The 14,952-nt window shown below is 51.7% G+C and overlaps 1 long non-coding RNA gene across 1 annotated transcript in view; it reads left to right on the top strand.

Moving 5' to 3' along the window:
- The first annotated feature begins 4,129 nt into the window (after window positions 1-4,129).
- Window positions 4,130-14,952, top strand: part of LOC118605612 — a 102,153-nt gene continuing 91,330 nt past the window's right edge. The window contains exon 1 of the long non-coding RNA XR_004952232.1: window positions 4,130-4,240. This is a non-coding gene — a long non-coding RNA (uncharacterized LOC118605612). The remainder of the gene's footprint in view (window positions 4,241-14,952) is intronic.

Here is a 14,952-nt window from a genome sequence, read left to right as displayed (position 1 = left end):
CTGTGTCAATCACATGGCACTTAAGCAGGTACTAACTTGAGAACTCCTTCCCTCAAACTTTCCCTTATCACTTGTATTGTTACAGTTTTTCATGAGATGCAGTCTTGTTGCTCGAGTGAGGATCTAAGGAAGAAATATGTTCTGCTTCTGATACAATCATCTAAGAGCTCCTAGGACTGGATAGGAGGAAGATTTGGGCCCGATCTTGTATTTCACACCATTTTTTTTTTGTATTCTCACGAGTGTTTGGTGCATAGTAGACCCTCAGGAAATGCTGGCCGCCTGGTGGATTTGGAATTAGCTAATACATAGACACAAACTGAAAGGCTTTCAGGCACAAGCGGGCATGAGGTGCTTGCCTGCACACGCCAGTGGCCATTCAAAGGCATGAAGTGGGCTCGTTTAGCCCTGCAGGAGGTTATAATGCAATAGAGAGCCGTATAATGCAAGACGGGCCAGAGAAATATTGAGGAATAGGGATTAATGAGATAATATGGATCTGACATTAAAAATCTGACAGCGCTTCATTCTACTGTGGAGTGAGAAGGCACACGTGGGCAGTGGGTGAGAGGAGCAGGGTGTGGGAGTGGTGCTTTAAGCGGAGTGTGGTTAGAACTTAACCGCCCTCTTGCCCTGGAAGGCTTCCTAGAGGCGAGCGCTGGGGGTTTGGAATGGGGCAGTGGGATGTGGTTTATTCTCAAGAACTGTTCTGGGGCCCAGACCTTCTCCACAGCCAGGTCCCATTTTCGAGAGAGAAGTGTGTGGTGCTTGCCTTCATTTGCTTGTTTGTCCATTCTGTGCCGGGCCTGCTGACGTGATGCTGCTCAAAAGCCTACATGGGGCTCACCTACTTTTAGCAGCAGAGTAGTTGGTGACTATCTCTGTCATGGGGTTGAGTGTAAGGTCATGCTATCTGTAGTCCAGGATAACACCCAGGCTCCTAAGGCCAGCATGCAGCGGCCTCCTTCCCTGGCCTCTGTGGGCTGCTCTGGCCCTCAGCATTCTGTTCTCTAGAACTTCCTCCAGCCCTACTTCACCCGTTGCATTTCTCTGAGCACACTGGCCTTCTTATGCCACCATGCTTTCGCTCATGCCGATTCCTTGGCTTGGACCCTTCCTGTCCTCTCTACTGTCTGTATGACTGAGCCCCAGTCATCCTCATTAGACTCTTGAGTAGAATCTTGCAGGAGAAAGAGCAAGGTCTTTGGAGTCAGCTAGATGTGGGTTCAAATCCTGGCTTCACCATTTCCTGGCTTAACATGTTACTTCTATAGGCCGATTTACAATACGCTTAACAGCACTGACCTCACGGGGCTGTTGGGAGGCAGAAATCAAGAGTGGGTGTGTGCCTGCCCTTATTTCTGTCTCTGCTTCAACTATCATTCTTAATGCTAGGCCTGTAGATGCCTTGTACCCCTGGCTGTTTGTCTCAGTGAAGCCCTTGGTCCAACAAATACTTACTGAACACATACTGTGTGCAAGTACCGGACACCGGGACAAATTTTTGTTTGGGTGCCTGCTACCAAGGAACTGAGAGAACCCATCCTGGGTTCCCAGAAGAAATGACATGTAAGCTGAGCTCTGGAGTAAGTGAGAGGTAACCTGGAAAAGACAGGAGGGAAGAGAGTTCTGGGCAGAGGGAAGCAACAGGCCGAGCGGGACCCAATCAGTCACGAGCTGTGTTAAAGTCTTTATCCTACGAGCAGTAGGAAGGATTCTGTGCCAAAGTGGAACATGGTGACATTTGCATCCCAGAAAGCAGATAGTGGCCTGGGCATGACCAGAGAGGAAGCTGGGAGACCAGTGAGGATGGGCTATTGACCAAGGGAGAAATTTGGCTGATCGTGGCCATAGAGAGATTCTAGAGGTCAAGTTAGTAGGTGTGGTGATGGGTGGGACATGAGCAGGGAGGGAGATGGAGGAAAACAGTGACTCCCAGGATTCTAGCTCTTGTAATGGGATATATTATGTATGGAGAGTGGGTTGAGGCTGAGGGAAGATCAGCCCTCAACTCACCTCCCCACGGGTGTGTAAGCTTCCTGAAGCAGGGATGGGCCCTCAGACTCTGGGCCTCCTATGTGGCCTTGTAGTGCCTAAGAAGATTCCAGAAGACTTGTTTCTGGTTGAAGTTGGAAAATTAGTTCCTAGTCCCCCGTCTCTCCGCAGACTTGACCATGGACATGTCCTCTTGGACTCCAAAGCTCTCTATGTTGGGGTGTTGGCGTCTGGCCCCACGTCCTGAGGGAAGCCCAGCTTCTCCTGAGGGCTCCATGCTGGGGCTGGTGTGCCTAGTCTCCTTGGTCTCAGGGACGGCCAGCGGGGGTGGGGCTTCCACCGCCTCACTGAGACAGACATAGCTGTGTTGTATCTAGTGAGAAACATTTAGAATATGTGACCATAAATGGCTGTTGGAGAGAAATCTATAATTTCTCCTCTTATTGGGAAAGAAAGAGCTAGGCTACCAGAGGCTACCAGATGTTGTGTGTCATATAATGTATGTTTTATGGCAAATGAAAAAATATATAAAATCGGTACCCAGAGAGTTACCTGCTTTTAAAGGAGGCTGGATCCTTCTTTTTATTCTTACACTTTTCACATTTTAGGTCAAAACTCCTTTCTGGGCAATGAACTTATCTGCCAAGCTGGGGCCCAGAGGGAGCTCTAATGGGAGACTCGTAAACCCATCTTTTGAGGAAATCTTGGGGCCGAGGCCACATTCAGCCCCATATGTTTACCCAATAGTCTCTCTCAGCTCTGAGGGGCCATTAGAGTTAATTGGGTGAATAATCTATGTTTAAAAAGTCCCCAAATATTGTTTACACAATCCATGCTTTGCCCAAGCCTGTCCAAGCCTCCTCGTAGGATCTGGAGTGGATCCTGGCCTTACAGTGTTCCTCCTGTTTTTCTAGAGTAGCTTCTCCTCTTGGTGACTGTCCTTTGGTGCAGACGGGGACAGGGAGGCTCTTGTGACAGGACATAATGCATGAATGGATCAAGGTTGAGGCCCGATGTTGTGGCAGGCTGGGCCGGTTAGCCATGGGATTTTCCTGAGCCTTTGCCAAACATGTTTTGTGGATCGCTGGTCCTGGGAGATACTAGGTGGGAAAAGGTTCTGTGGTCTAATAAGTTTGGGAAGCACTGTGTCTTATCTCCTTTCCTGGAGGTTCTTCATGCACATTATACCAAGACACTGAGAAGTCATGCAGTAAAGAAACTGATTGAGCTTTCTCTAATCCAGCTTCCCGGAGATGTATCTGAATCTAAGCAGCTCCCTCCCGTGATCCTGACAGATATCACTTCGAACTAGCATTCTCTAGAAAACACGTTGGGAGATAGCGATTCCACTCCCTTTTTTTTTTTTTTTTTTTTTTTTTGCAGATGACACTTTGGGTTTTGGCTGGCCACCCAGCTGAACATGTATTTGCTGCCTTTAGTTGAGGCCACTGTGTTCCATCACATTGGCTGTGCACACATAATCCCCAAGAGTACTTCTTACATGACCACAGCCTTGCCTGGGTCTTGGAGCAGGAAAGAGCCTAGTCATTTGAGGTGGGCACAAGGGGATTGCACAGAGATGGAGCCCATACAGACCACCTAGTCCTGTGCCCCTTTGGTTGCTGGAACCCTTCTGTGACATGGTCTCTGCGGGTCACAGAGATTCGCTGGGCCTGGAACTCGTGGCACCAGGCAGAATGCATGCAAATGTGGTCTGAGGCCAGAGCCTGCCTGGGACAACAGCTGATCGCTGACACTCACGCTCAGCTGCCACTTTGAGGAGTCCTGCTCTCAGCCTTCACACTATTCTCAGGCTCGGCTGCACATAAGAATCACCTGGAAAGATTAAAAAAAAGTCGTCATGCTCAGCCAGCACCCCAGGTTTGTTAAATCAGACTCTGAGTGGATGGGAAACCTGGCCTGAATGATTGTCAGGCTCCCCCGGTGATTCCAATGTGCAGCCACCGGAGAGGTGGAGAGCAGCCCCGCCGAAGCCTCATAAGGAGAGCTGGAGCTGTAGGAAGGGGTGGTGGGAGGTCCTGGTTCTACCCTCGCCTCAACCACACTGGGTCTGTTTGCCCTCGAGAACCAGATGAGCCCACAGTCCTGTGCAGGCAGCCTTCAGCGGTGTGGCAGGTCCCTTGAGTAAGAAGTGGAAGCGTTCTACTGTGGTTACATCCCAGACGGCTTTGTCAGTGGGTGAGGAGGAGGACAGCAGCATTCCTGAGCTTCCCCCACCTGCCAGGTACTGTACCACGCACTGCCTCAGCTAACTCATGTTCCTCGTGAGAGAGGGTTTTCGTACGTAAGTGTGGAAACTAAGGCACAGCGTGGTTATGGAACGTGCCCAAGATCACACAGGTGTTCTGAAGTGATGGGGCAATGATCTGGATTGTCTGAGGTGAAGAGTTCTCGGTGCAGGACTGGCGGAAGCCTTCTTGTTCACCAGGCAGGAGCTGTGTGTCGGGGGAAGTGTGTCTGGGGTTGGGGGAAGAGACTTGTGTGTGTGCATGTCCAGAAGTCAGGGTTGGAAGTATTTTCCCTTCGGCTGAGCAGCAGAGGATGGAACTCAGGAGAAACAGAATCAGCAAGGTGCTGAAGCCAGCTCGTGTGTGTTGCGTATTTATTCCCAATTCAGAGTTCGTTGACATCCTGTTGGAAGCTTGAAACAGCCTGTGTGAGTATTTATACCATAGAGATCAGCAAACACTACAAATTAGGCTTTTCTTTATTTTCTCAGCAAGCTGGCTGTTAAACATTTGTCAGGACATCACTGGATAGAGCCCAGAGTCTTAGCCCCAGCTCCTTTGGATTAAGGGTGGGGAGAAGCTAGGAACTAGGGAGAGGGAATTGAATGAGAAGCTGAGAAATGAAAAGCTGCATCAAGAGAAATGAAACAAGAGAGGGGGACAAGCGTCTGTGTCGTAGGGCAACACGGTGGAGAAACATGGTTCGTGCTGAGTAAATGTTTATTTCTCTTAAAATTGGGATTATTAGAGAAAATAATAGAGACTTGGATAGAGATGTGAGAAGGGCAGGGACCATTCTTTGAGGATCTGCAAACTGACATGGAAGTTCTGCCACACTACAGCAGGCGATGAACTCGAACTCGGAGAATCAAGCAGCAGCTTGCAAATCTGGGGCCAGAAGCCATCTGTGAGTCTGCCTTTTGGAGGTGGTAGACAGGGCCTCCAGCAGGGTGATGGTTAAATCAGAATAACAAGGGGTGATTTATCTCACAGCCCCAACATTCCCTTGCTTACTGCTCTGCCTGGCCCCACTAATGCTCCCGGGTTGCAAATCTACCTATTTGTCAAGTCCCTCTCCACTGCCTCGCTCTCTCTGGCTGCTTGCGTGGTTTATTAAAGAGGCGTTTGCTACCTGTCATCTCAAATGGCCTCCTTTATCCAAAACAGAATAATAGAGATATCTCCCTCTAGGGACGCGGGATGCAAATGCCCGAGGACAGGTTGCCAATTTGCTGCGTGTATTAGGGTAAGGAAGCTGTCAAGGGAAACGGCCGGGATCCAGGCTCTTCTAACAAGCTCATTTCTGGGTTGAGGGGAGACCTGGGCGGCTCGAGTTTAGATTACGTGGGCACGCGCCTCCGCTTGCCTACGGACAGCTGTCAGCAATCGTTTCTCCCTGGGAAACAAAATTGGCTTTTCTTCCTTCTTCCCCTCCCCCACCCCATCCTGGGGTAGGGAGGCCCTGCCAATAACTGTCAAGGAGCCGTCCAGCTGCGGAGCTGCCCGCTCGGTGCGAAGCCATTGGCAGCACCCTGTGCTGTGACAGGGTGGCCCTGGTCTGCAGGCTGTGGAAGTGGGTCCTGCTGGTGCGGCCTTGTCTGCTGGGGGTCAAGGAGAGAGGGGTCGTTTCCTCCTCCCCAGAAGGGAACTTAATCAAAGTGGGAATCCTGTCCTGGGGACACCCAGGTAAAGATGCTTCTCCCAGCCCCCATCCTGCCCAGGGGTCTCCCCACATTTGGTGCCCGCCCTCAGGGGCCCCGCAGAGTCTTTGGTTTGACTCTCGTTCACCCTAGCGAGGGGAACAGCACCATTCAGCATGACGCTCCAGGTCCAGTGGCTTTCTGCCCCCAGGCAGTGAGAAGCGAAGGGTCCCACTGCACCCTCAAGAGGATCCCGTTATCTCCTCATTCCTCACAGAAACCTTGTGCATGTCCCCACTTCCAATTTGACAGGTAGGGAAGCTGTGGTCCAGGGCCTTATGATTGGCAAGTGGCAGGCTTTGGACTTGAACCTGTTCCATTTCCTACAGAGCTCTACTTGGGGCCACAGGGGCCATGCTTTGCACAGGGTGCATAGGGCGAGGGGAACTGGCTTCCACTTCCTCTGGGTCATTCCACAGTGTCCCATCCCTGTGGGCTCAAGGCTGTCTAGCCAGCCACCCTGGAAGGGCTGGCAGTGACTCCTGATGGGGTGGTTGTCTTGGTGTGTGTGAGGTCTCCTGGGTCCCTAAGAGTTCTCATGATCAACAGGATCCCTGTTCCCCACCATGTCTTCACCCTTACTCCACCCCGCACCTGGAGAGCTCAGAAGTGCTCCGTGAATGTGGTGGGGGTTTGTCCTGGAGCTGGGCAGAGGTGACCCCAGTATGTAGAGACACCTGCTGGACCTGTACTGCAGCTTGGAAGCCAGAGCTGGCTAAGGAGGGCAGAGCAAATGGGGGACTAGCTTGGTACAGGGACTTCCTTGACTGGGAGCCAGACAGTGCCTTGGGGTTTTGGAAATGAACCTCGGGGTAGGGTTCAAGACCCTTTGTGGCAGAGACGCCCCATGGAGCTATGGGCACCACAGGGCTGGACGTTGCTCTTCGCACATCTGGTTGCTCCCCTGTCCTCTCATGTGTTTTTGGTCGGTGCTTAATTATAGCTCGCTGCCAGCCTGCCTCACACCTTTCTCTTCCCTTGTGTTGTCTTTGCCCCTTTGGGCAAAAGACGTGTATCAGTGCCGATGGGGCACCGAGTACGTGCCGGTGCCAGGCCCCACCGGCAAGTCCAGCCCTCCGCGTGCCTAGCCGTGTTTCCTTCACAGGTGTCCTAATTTTCTTCCTCACCTGTGTATCCGGTCCTCTCCCAGCTCCACCCTGAGGCTGACTGCTTGGTTGACCCAATCCCATCTGCCCAGTTCATATTCTCATTTTACAGATGAGAAAACACCTGCAGAGGTCAAGGTCAGAGCAGCATCGACCTCAACATCTGTATTCCCATTCCTGACAGAGCTGCATTTGAGGGTAGCAGAGGTTTGGATTTAGGGGTGAGGACTCTGTAAACTTGAAGGTCTTGCCAACCTTGAGAGTATGTGTCACTTGACTGTTCTGGGTGTTGGCTCTTCTTTGAAGAGGGTCTAAGATGTCTCGTCTGGCTGCAGCTCAGGGCTGCCCGTTAGGGGTTAGATAGACCGGAGATGGGGGAAGCAAGACCTGCAGAGGAGGGGCGAGGGGGCCCAAACCTTTTGGGGCTGGCCTTTCTTGCTCTGGCCTCGACCTCCATGGATGCTGGGTTGGGGTTGCCCGCTAACGGGGCCCCGGGCTGTGGATAGGAGGTGACCCGTGGAGCCATGATGCTCTGCCGGGCCTCTGCCACCAGTGCTGGCCAGCTGAATACCAGGTGAACTTGATGTGATCCCTCTGCACTCTGTGGCAGAGTTCAGGCCAGTTGTAGTCGGCCATGGAGTCCACCTGGGGCTAGAGAGCCCACAAACACCTGTCTGGAGTTCCTTGCACGTAGTCCATGCTGTGGACTAGAACACAGCATTAAAAAGGCAGCCTCTAGGGAAGGTCAGCCCAGAATGAAAAAGTGGAGTATTTGCGGGAGTCGACCCACAAATGGCATTGGTATGCTTGAGGTTGTACTTCAACTTGAGATGGGACATTGGGCACCTGCCTGATTCCCTCTGAGCCCCAGCTGTCTCATCCAGTGCCTGGCACATGGTAAGCAATGGTGTGGTTGTCAGAAAAATCTGTAAAATGGGGATGATAATAATTCCTGTCTCAGAGACTTAGTGGGGGGAGGGAAGGAGATGAAGCTTGGAAAGCAACTGGTATGTAGTAGGCACTAAGTGCTCAAAGCCGTTTCCTTCTTGTAGGTGGGGCGGGTGGAGCTTGGCACCTGGTTCCTCGCGTGCTTCTCGCTTGCTCTTGCTTCCTCTCTCATATGCTTTCCCTCTGCTCTGGGACTCTGAGGGTTTCCTTCAGAACAGACACTGTAATTTCTCTTGGGGAGATGCCCCAGGAGCAAACATCACAAAGTCTGAGTAGACGTGTGAATGCCAGAGCTGGAAAGGCCTCCAGAGGCATCGCAGAACTGTGGAACGCCGCAGATGGCTGGCTGAGCCAGACAGCCCTGAGTCTCATCCCAGCTCTACTACCTGTGAGCCGAGTGGCCTTGTGCAGCCCAGCAAGCCTCTCTGAGCAGGCTCCTGCACAATCCTACCTGATGATCTTATTAGGCCAGATCGAAGGTTCTTTGCAAAGTGAAAAGTTGCATTTACATTTCTCTATTAACATGTGTAACAGTGTTAGGAAAAGCTGTGTGTCACTCATTATCTTTTCCAGTCTTCTTGTTCGGCCAAGGGGGCGCCTGGGGCTCGGAAAGGAATGAAGCTCAGCCTGTTGTCTCACAGCAACGGGGAGAGAGGCAGGGCTTGGACTGAGAGGCAGGCCTCTCGCCTCTGTGTGTGCTCCCCACCTTGACTCTCTGGATGAACCAGGAGGTGTATCTGCAGTTGTCAGTCAACACCCCATTTCTGGCACCTGGCTCCTGCTAGAGGTGACTATGTCTTCAGTCCAAGGGACCTAGTCTGTCAGAGTCAGGGCCTAGGTAGAGGTTCTCTCTGGAGGCTTCCAGATACCCCAAAGGGAGACAAAACTCTTCCCTCTCATCTTGCTGCCTTCCTCAGGGCTTGGGCAGCCCAGGCTGGCAGATGTCCTCCGTCAGGGCCCAGCGAGCCGGGCTTAAGGAGGCATCATGGAAGGGTTTGTGTGTTCAGGCAAAATCCATCCCAAATAACTCCCAGATTCAGGCCCAAGCTGTGCAGGTGAAGGCAGGTAGGAAATTATAGCCACTTGAGGCTCCGTCTCCCAGGGACTTGATTAAAGCTGAAGAGTGTTGGAGCCAAAATAGCTGGGATAAGTGCCCTTTGATATGTTCATTTGGTTTTAATTTTGGGGGGCACAGGGCAGCCCCAGCTTGTTTTATTTCTGCTTCCTTTTAGCGGTTTTCACTTGGCTCCTATTCCCCACTTCCACCCCCGCCCCTGCTGGAGTTTGTGAATTTCAAGGTCACCTGAAAGTCAAACTTTACCATGTTGGTGATGAAATGCAAGCAGATGTGGCTGGTTTGGCTGATGGCGGCCACACCCCGAGGAGCTGTGCTGGGTCCTGTGGGTGATGCCTGGCAAAATTAACAAAGTCTGATCGCTTACAACCCTGGGTTTGCATCTCAGAGATTCATATTTCAAAGCGAGTGCCAATCAGGCGTGTGTTTACCTAGGGGGGTTGCAAGAAGTGATGCTGGCTGGGGAAGGTGTGGCCGCCTCATCCCAGTGTACCAGTGACTGAGAGCCGGAGAATGGGCGCCTGCATTTGGGGCTGGCCTCTGTCACGTGGTGCTGGCTTTCCTTGCTGGCAGGACGGATCGGTGGACTCCAATGCTGGTCACATCACATGCCCATCCAGTTGCCCTTTCCCACTTCGAAAGGGGTTAAGCCATGGGCTTGCCGTGTGACCAGCGCTGTTGGCAGTGACCTCAGGGAGAAGGTCAATTTTCGGCTCGACTTCCTGGCGTCACCCACACCCCCCTGTGACTCAGAAAGTGGCCCAGCCGGCTGTTGCCTGCTCTAGCACTCGGGTAGACATGATTGGGTGGTGCAGAGAGGAGTGGCCTTCTGCTGTCCCAGCTGCTTCAGGCACCACCCCAGACACTGCCCCTCAGACTCCATGAACAGTCTCGCACAGCAACTTGACTTGGGGTCTGTTAACGGGCTGTGGCAGCTTTGTCCATGGCACACCTGGGAATCTACCCTCCCAGTAACATGCTGAGACTGGCTTACCAGGAAAGCGGGGAGACCTAGCAGACTTGAATTTCTTTTTCTGTGTTTACCAACCTGGCTCCCTGCACCCGCTGTCTCCCAAAGCCCAGCCAGAGGAGAAGGATGCACAGCCTGGGAGGCATGGGGCTGAAGGATGGGCTTTTGGGAATCAGCCCTGTGTTGGAGACCCAGCTCCATCAGTGGCCATCTATGGGACCTCAGCCAACATCCTTGGCTCCTCTAAGCCTCAGTTTCTTTGTCTGTAAGAGGGGATAATGGTGCCCTCCTCAGAGTTGCTGTGAGAATGAAATGGTGCATGTAAACTGCCTGGCACAGTGCCTGCTGCCTGGAGCTCAACCATGTCCGTTATTATAGTGATTGTCCAAATCCAGTGAGAGGTTTGAGAAAGCCGGGTGGGGAGGGACCTGCCTGCACTCCCCTGCGGCCTGCTGGGTTTTCCTAGCTGCAGAGCCCAATTACCCAGCCTTCTCCTCAGCTGAGGAGCACTGCGTCTTCCTCAGGGACCTTACCCCAGCTCGGGGAGTTAGCTGGAAATCACCCTCTCCGCCCTGCCTTTTTGAGTGGCAGCATAGCGCAGAGAAGTGATGTGTAAAACATGTCCCTTAAATTGAGGAGTTGTCTAAGATCGGGCTGGTTTTCACAGCAGTCATTTTTGGATAAGAAAGCCCGAAATGAGAAAATTCTGAACACAGAACAAAGCAGAAGAGCCTGCCACAACAGCACTTGTGAGTCAACCTGAAGCGTCTAGCAAACAGCCTGCCTTGTTAAAATCAGTCCCTTGGTGCTGGGGGATTAGCGCTCTGCAAACTTCCCATCCCAGGCCTGCCTGCATTTCTACTTTCCCTGCTGCACGTCTCTTGCTGATCTTCCTCCCTTTATACCTGGGGGGATTTCTTGCACATAATGGGGGCCACTCCCAATGCTGAAATGATGGAGAGATTTTTCTTTGGTTTGGGCAGAAAAATAGTAACTTGTGCTAGGAATACAGAGAGGCAGAGACACTATCCGGAACAATTCCCCTCGCCTTGCCCACCCTGGGGGTGTGGGGAAGGAGCAGGGAGACCTGAGTGGAGGTCACGGGCAGGGGGCCCTCCACAGGTAACTATGCAAGAGTCCCAAGGGTCATTCTACTCCTGTTCTTCCTCCAGAACTCCTGCCTGGTTTACTTACTCTGCAGAGTTGGGGCCTCCACTCTGGGGTTCTGAGTAGCACACACAGCTATTCACATACGGCATCCCAGTGGTTGTGCAGTGTGCAGTTCCCACAGGACCTACTGACTGCCCACTGTCCAGGTCACTATCTGCCAGCGTGGCTCTTAGGCTATGAGAAGTATGTCCAAGGTGGAGCAGGGAGACCACACCTAGGAGAAGGTTCTGGTCCTCCTTCCCCCCCACTGCTCCCCTGCACTCCGGGCCGGCTGGAGCAAGACCGGCCGGCCGACCTGGATCCTGGAGCACAAACCCTTTTCCTCGCCCTGTTTGTGGAGCCTCCCCAAGTTTTGGCCGCTCATTATTCTCTGCTGGTGGGTGGGTGGGAGAGGCCACACCAAGGAGGGCGGGGGGACAATTACCAGGACCTCAATGCTACATACTGCTTTGGGTGTGTTTTCACAAATGGAGAAGCCCTCTTTGGGGAGAGGCAATTTGTGGGGAGCTCAAGGCAACATAATTTACGGACCCCCCTGTCTGGTTCAGAGTGAGGCAGTTGTAGTTTAATTAGCAGGGTTTATGCTGAGCACATCATCAGATTGGGCCTTGAATCCTGGTAAATGAGGCACATTTCTCTTTTGAGCAAAGCACAGCCAAAGAAGACAAGGTCTAAAGTCGCTTCCTTCATTTGAATCCCTTGGTTTGAGATGTCTTCCAGTTTGAAAACAAACCCAGTTATTTTTCTTCACAAGAATCCAGCCTGCCAGCTACAGTGTTCTCATACATTTCATAGGAATAATTGAATGGAGATCAAATTATCACAACCTAACGCGCTCCAAGGCAGATCCAGCCACATCGCATTTTTTCCTACAGGAGAGCAAGTATGTTCAGAGGGCAAGGAGAAGCCACCAGTGTCATGCACACCATCAGCAGCCCAGCTCTGCTCTGCAGTGCCTTCTCGGTCAGGTTTCAGGGGATCTGGGACACTGGGTTGGAGTATTGAGGGGCTTTGAGAAGAAGGGGGCCAAGGTAGCAGATGCTTCCTAGATGATATATAGCTCTCAGCTGGGCATAGCTCTGTAATTTGAAAGAACCATCAGGGAAAGAGAGAAAGCTCAGCTGGAAGGGACTGTGATGTACTACTTCTCTTGGGGGCAGCAACAATCATAATGGTAATTAGGACGGTCCCCTTATTGAACACTTCAGGGAATTGAGATCCTGAGATGCTCTAAGATATTCTGCTCATGACGGACTCTGGGCCCAGTTTTTCAAGCTTCCCAGAGCACAGAGAGAAAGTTCCAGGGATGCAACCCACAGGCACAGATGCCTCGAGCAGATAAGATGCACAGATTTTGGAGAGGGCCACGAGGAGATCTCCCTCAGCAGCCACCCCATCTTGGGTAAGCCTCACTTTCTCTCAGCCTCACTTTCCGCAGATATCTTTCTGAGCTCCAAAATGACCAGAAAGATCAGAATTGCCAAAACCAGGGGTGGGCTGCTGACTCTGGGTGGCCTGGATTCGAGCCATGTAGCTTTCTTCAGATATGGCCGTCGTGTGGATCTTCTGTGGCAGAGCAGAGTGTGCTGCATTTCTGAGCTGGCCCCTCAGTGGTTCTTGCTTTCATCAGCTCACAGAGGCAGGCCTTCAGGTCTGAACCACCTGTGAGAGGCACAGGGCCATGTGAGCAGATGACCAATCTTTTTTCCAGCCACTGTGACCGCCTAAGAATCAGAGGGGGATATGCAAGTAAACACTCCCTTCTCTCCCTTCTCTCTCTTCTCTCCCTTTCTTCCTCTTTCTTGTGCTCCGTGGGAAGTCATCAGAAAGCCCAGGCTGAGTCTGGCGATGGTGCTGGGGCTTCAGCTGTGCCTTGATGGAGTTAGCGGTGGTAGGTACGGGGCATACCAGGAACACTGTCGTCCTCACAAGGGCCAGGGGCTCAGAGGCTCAGGGAGTTTGCCCAGCGCCATCAGAGAAGGTGTGCGGTCCACCGGCAGCATATAAAAATGATTACAAAGGCAGCGAATGTGTTCCAGGGGGCCCCTGTGACCCCAAGAGGATCGCTTGTTATCCTTTTGTTCCTTAATAAAGCCAATGGTGCTTTTGCTCTTCAATCACAAATTGTGATGTTGATTACTTCAAAAAAGCAGAGTGAATATTATTCTAATATTTATCTTAGCACAAAACTAACATTTCAGGGCCTGTGCCCATAATTCAAATGTTGATGGGGAACACATTGTGTGAATGTGGTCAAATATATACAAGGGGGACGTTGCTTATACTTAATAGGGAACCATGAAGTAAACATTTTTGAATAAAATGGCAAAGACTTGGGTTCTACTCGTTGCAATCGCTCAGTTTAACATATTTAACTGGCACTTCTTAGTAGCTATCGTGTGGTCTGAGGGTTCAGCAGGGTTAAGGTCAAGCCCTTAGCTGCAAGGACGCCTCTCAGAATCTGAGTCCCTGATTTCATGTCCCTGGCACCTTTGGGCTTTCACTGCTCTAGAAGCTAGTCTGTGGCTCTGGAAAGTTCAAAGTAGCTCCTCCTTCTCTACAAGTTTGCTTCCACTTGAAGGCTCATTAGTGGCAAGAGCCCTCATAAAGGGATGTGGGAAGGGGAGAGAGGTCTCTTGTTAAGGGTGGTCGTCTTCAGGCTGCTTTACAAGAGGCTCACTCCGTCCAAAGGCTTGCCCTTGCCGTGGCATCTCCTGGTGGAAAGAGAGCTGTGGGTCCCTGTGGTCTCGCTCTAGGAATCCTTATGCAATGGAAACTGAGGCCGCTGCTAGCATCTTGCATCATGCAAAAAGAGCTCGCAGGCCTTGTGTAAACACTCAGGTGCCTGTCTGTACAAATGTGGGGCCTTGACACTGGCAGGCTCCGTTTCTGTTACCACTGCAGGGTGTGGACGTGTGGGCACTCGCAGTCTCTTCTGGAATTCTCCAGGTTGGGGAAGCAGTTCTGGGGGTGACCCCTGCATAGCCCCTGCCCCGTGCTCCTGGGACAATTCGTCACGTGATAGGTCTGTAGAGGTGGAGGGGCTCTCCGACGCTGCGTGCTGGTTCCTGGGGTGTCAGTTTGTGTTAATTATGTCTCCTGTGCGAGGAGACAGCCATGAGACTTCTCCAAGTGAAGAAGGGAGACTTCAGATTCATCCCCATGGCTCTGGTTATGATCACCATCTTGTTCCCTAAAGTTTCATTTCCTCACTTGGCTGTTTTGTATTTCTACGGGCTTCCTGAGATGGCAGAAACATATAGGCCCTGGTGCCCCACTTTCCAGGGGACAGATAAAGGGACACTTACCCAGAAGTTTGCAGGGGTAGGGAGGGACCTGGAACCTCAGTGGTTCAGCTCAGCATGGCCAGGCAGCAGCTGTGTGCCCAGAGCTGTGTGACATGCTGGCAGGGGTTTGGCAGGGCCGAGAGGGAGATGAAGTTAGGGCAGTCATGGTTCCTAAAGTACCATGTGAGTAGGACTGACGTCAGGATTTTACTTCAGAAATTCAGAGGCCATTTGTTTCAGGGACTGTGTTTTGGGGGCTAGTGGTAATAATAAATTGAATATTAAAAATCATAAAGCTAATTCAGTGCTTACATAATGCCAGAAGCTGTTTAGGTACCCTTGGGGAATATTAATTCATTTAACCCTCATGACAAGTCTAGATAGATATGATTAGCCACATCTTTGTGGGTAATAACAGCTTATCTGGGTTGAACAGCCAGAGTGGTGAGCTG

Source organism: Rousettus aegyptiacus, unplaced genomic scaffold (genome assembly GCF_014176215.1).
Source record: "Rousettus aegyptiacus isolate mRouAeg1 unplaced genomic scaffold, mRouAeg1.p scaffold_m13_p_7, whole genome shotgun sequence".
Classification (NCBI taxonomy): Eukaryota; Metazoa; Chordata; class Mammalia; order Chiroptera; family Pteropodidae; genus Rousettus; species Rousettus aegyptiacus.
This window is presented reverse-complemented; position numbering and strand designations above follow the sequence as displayed.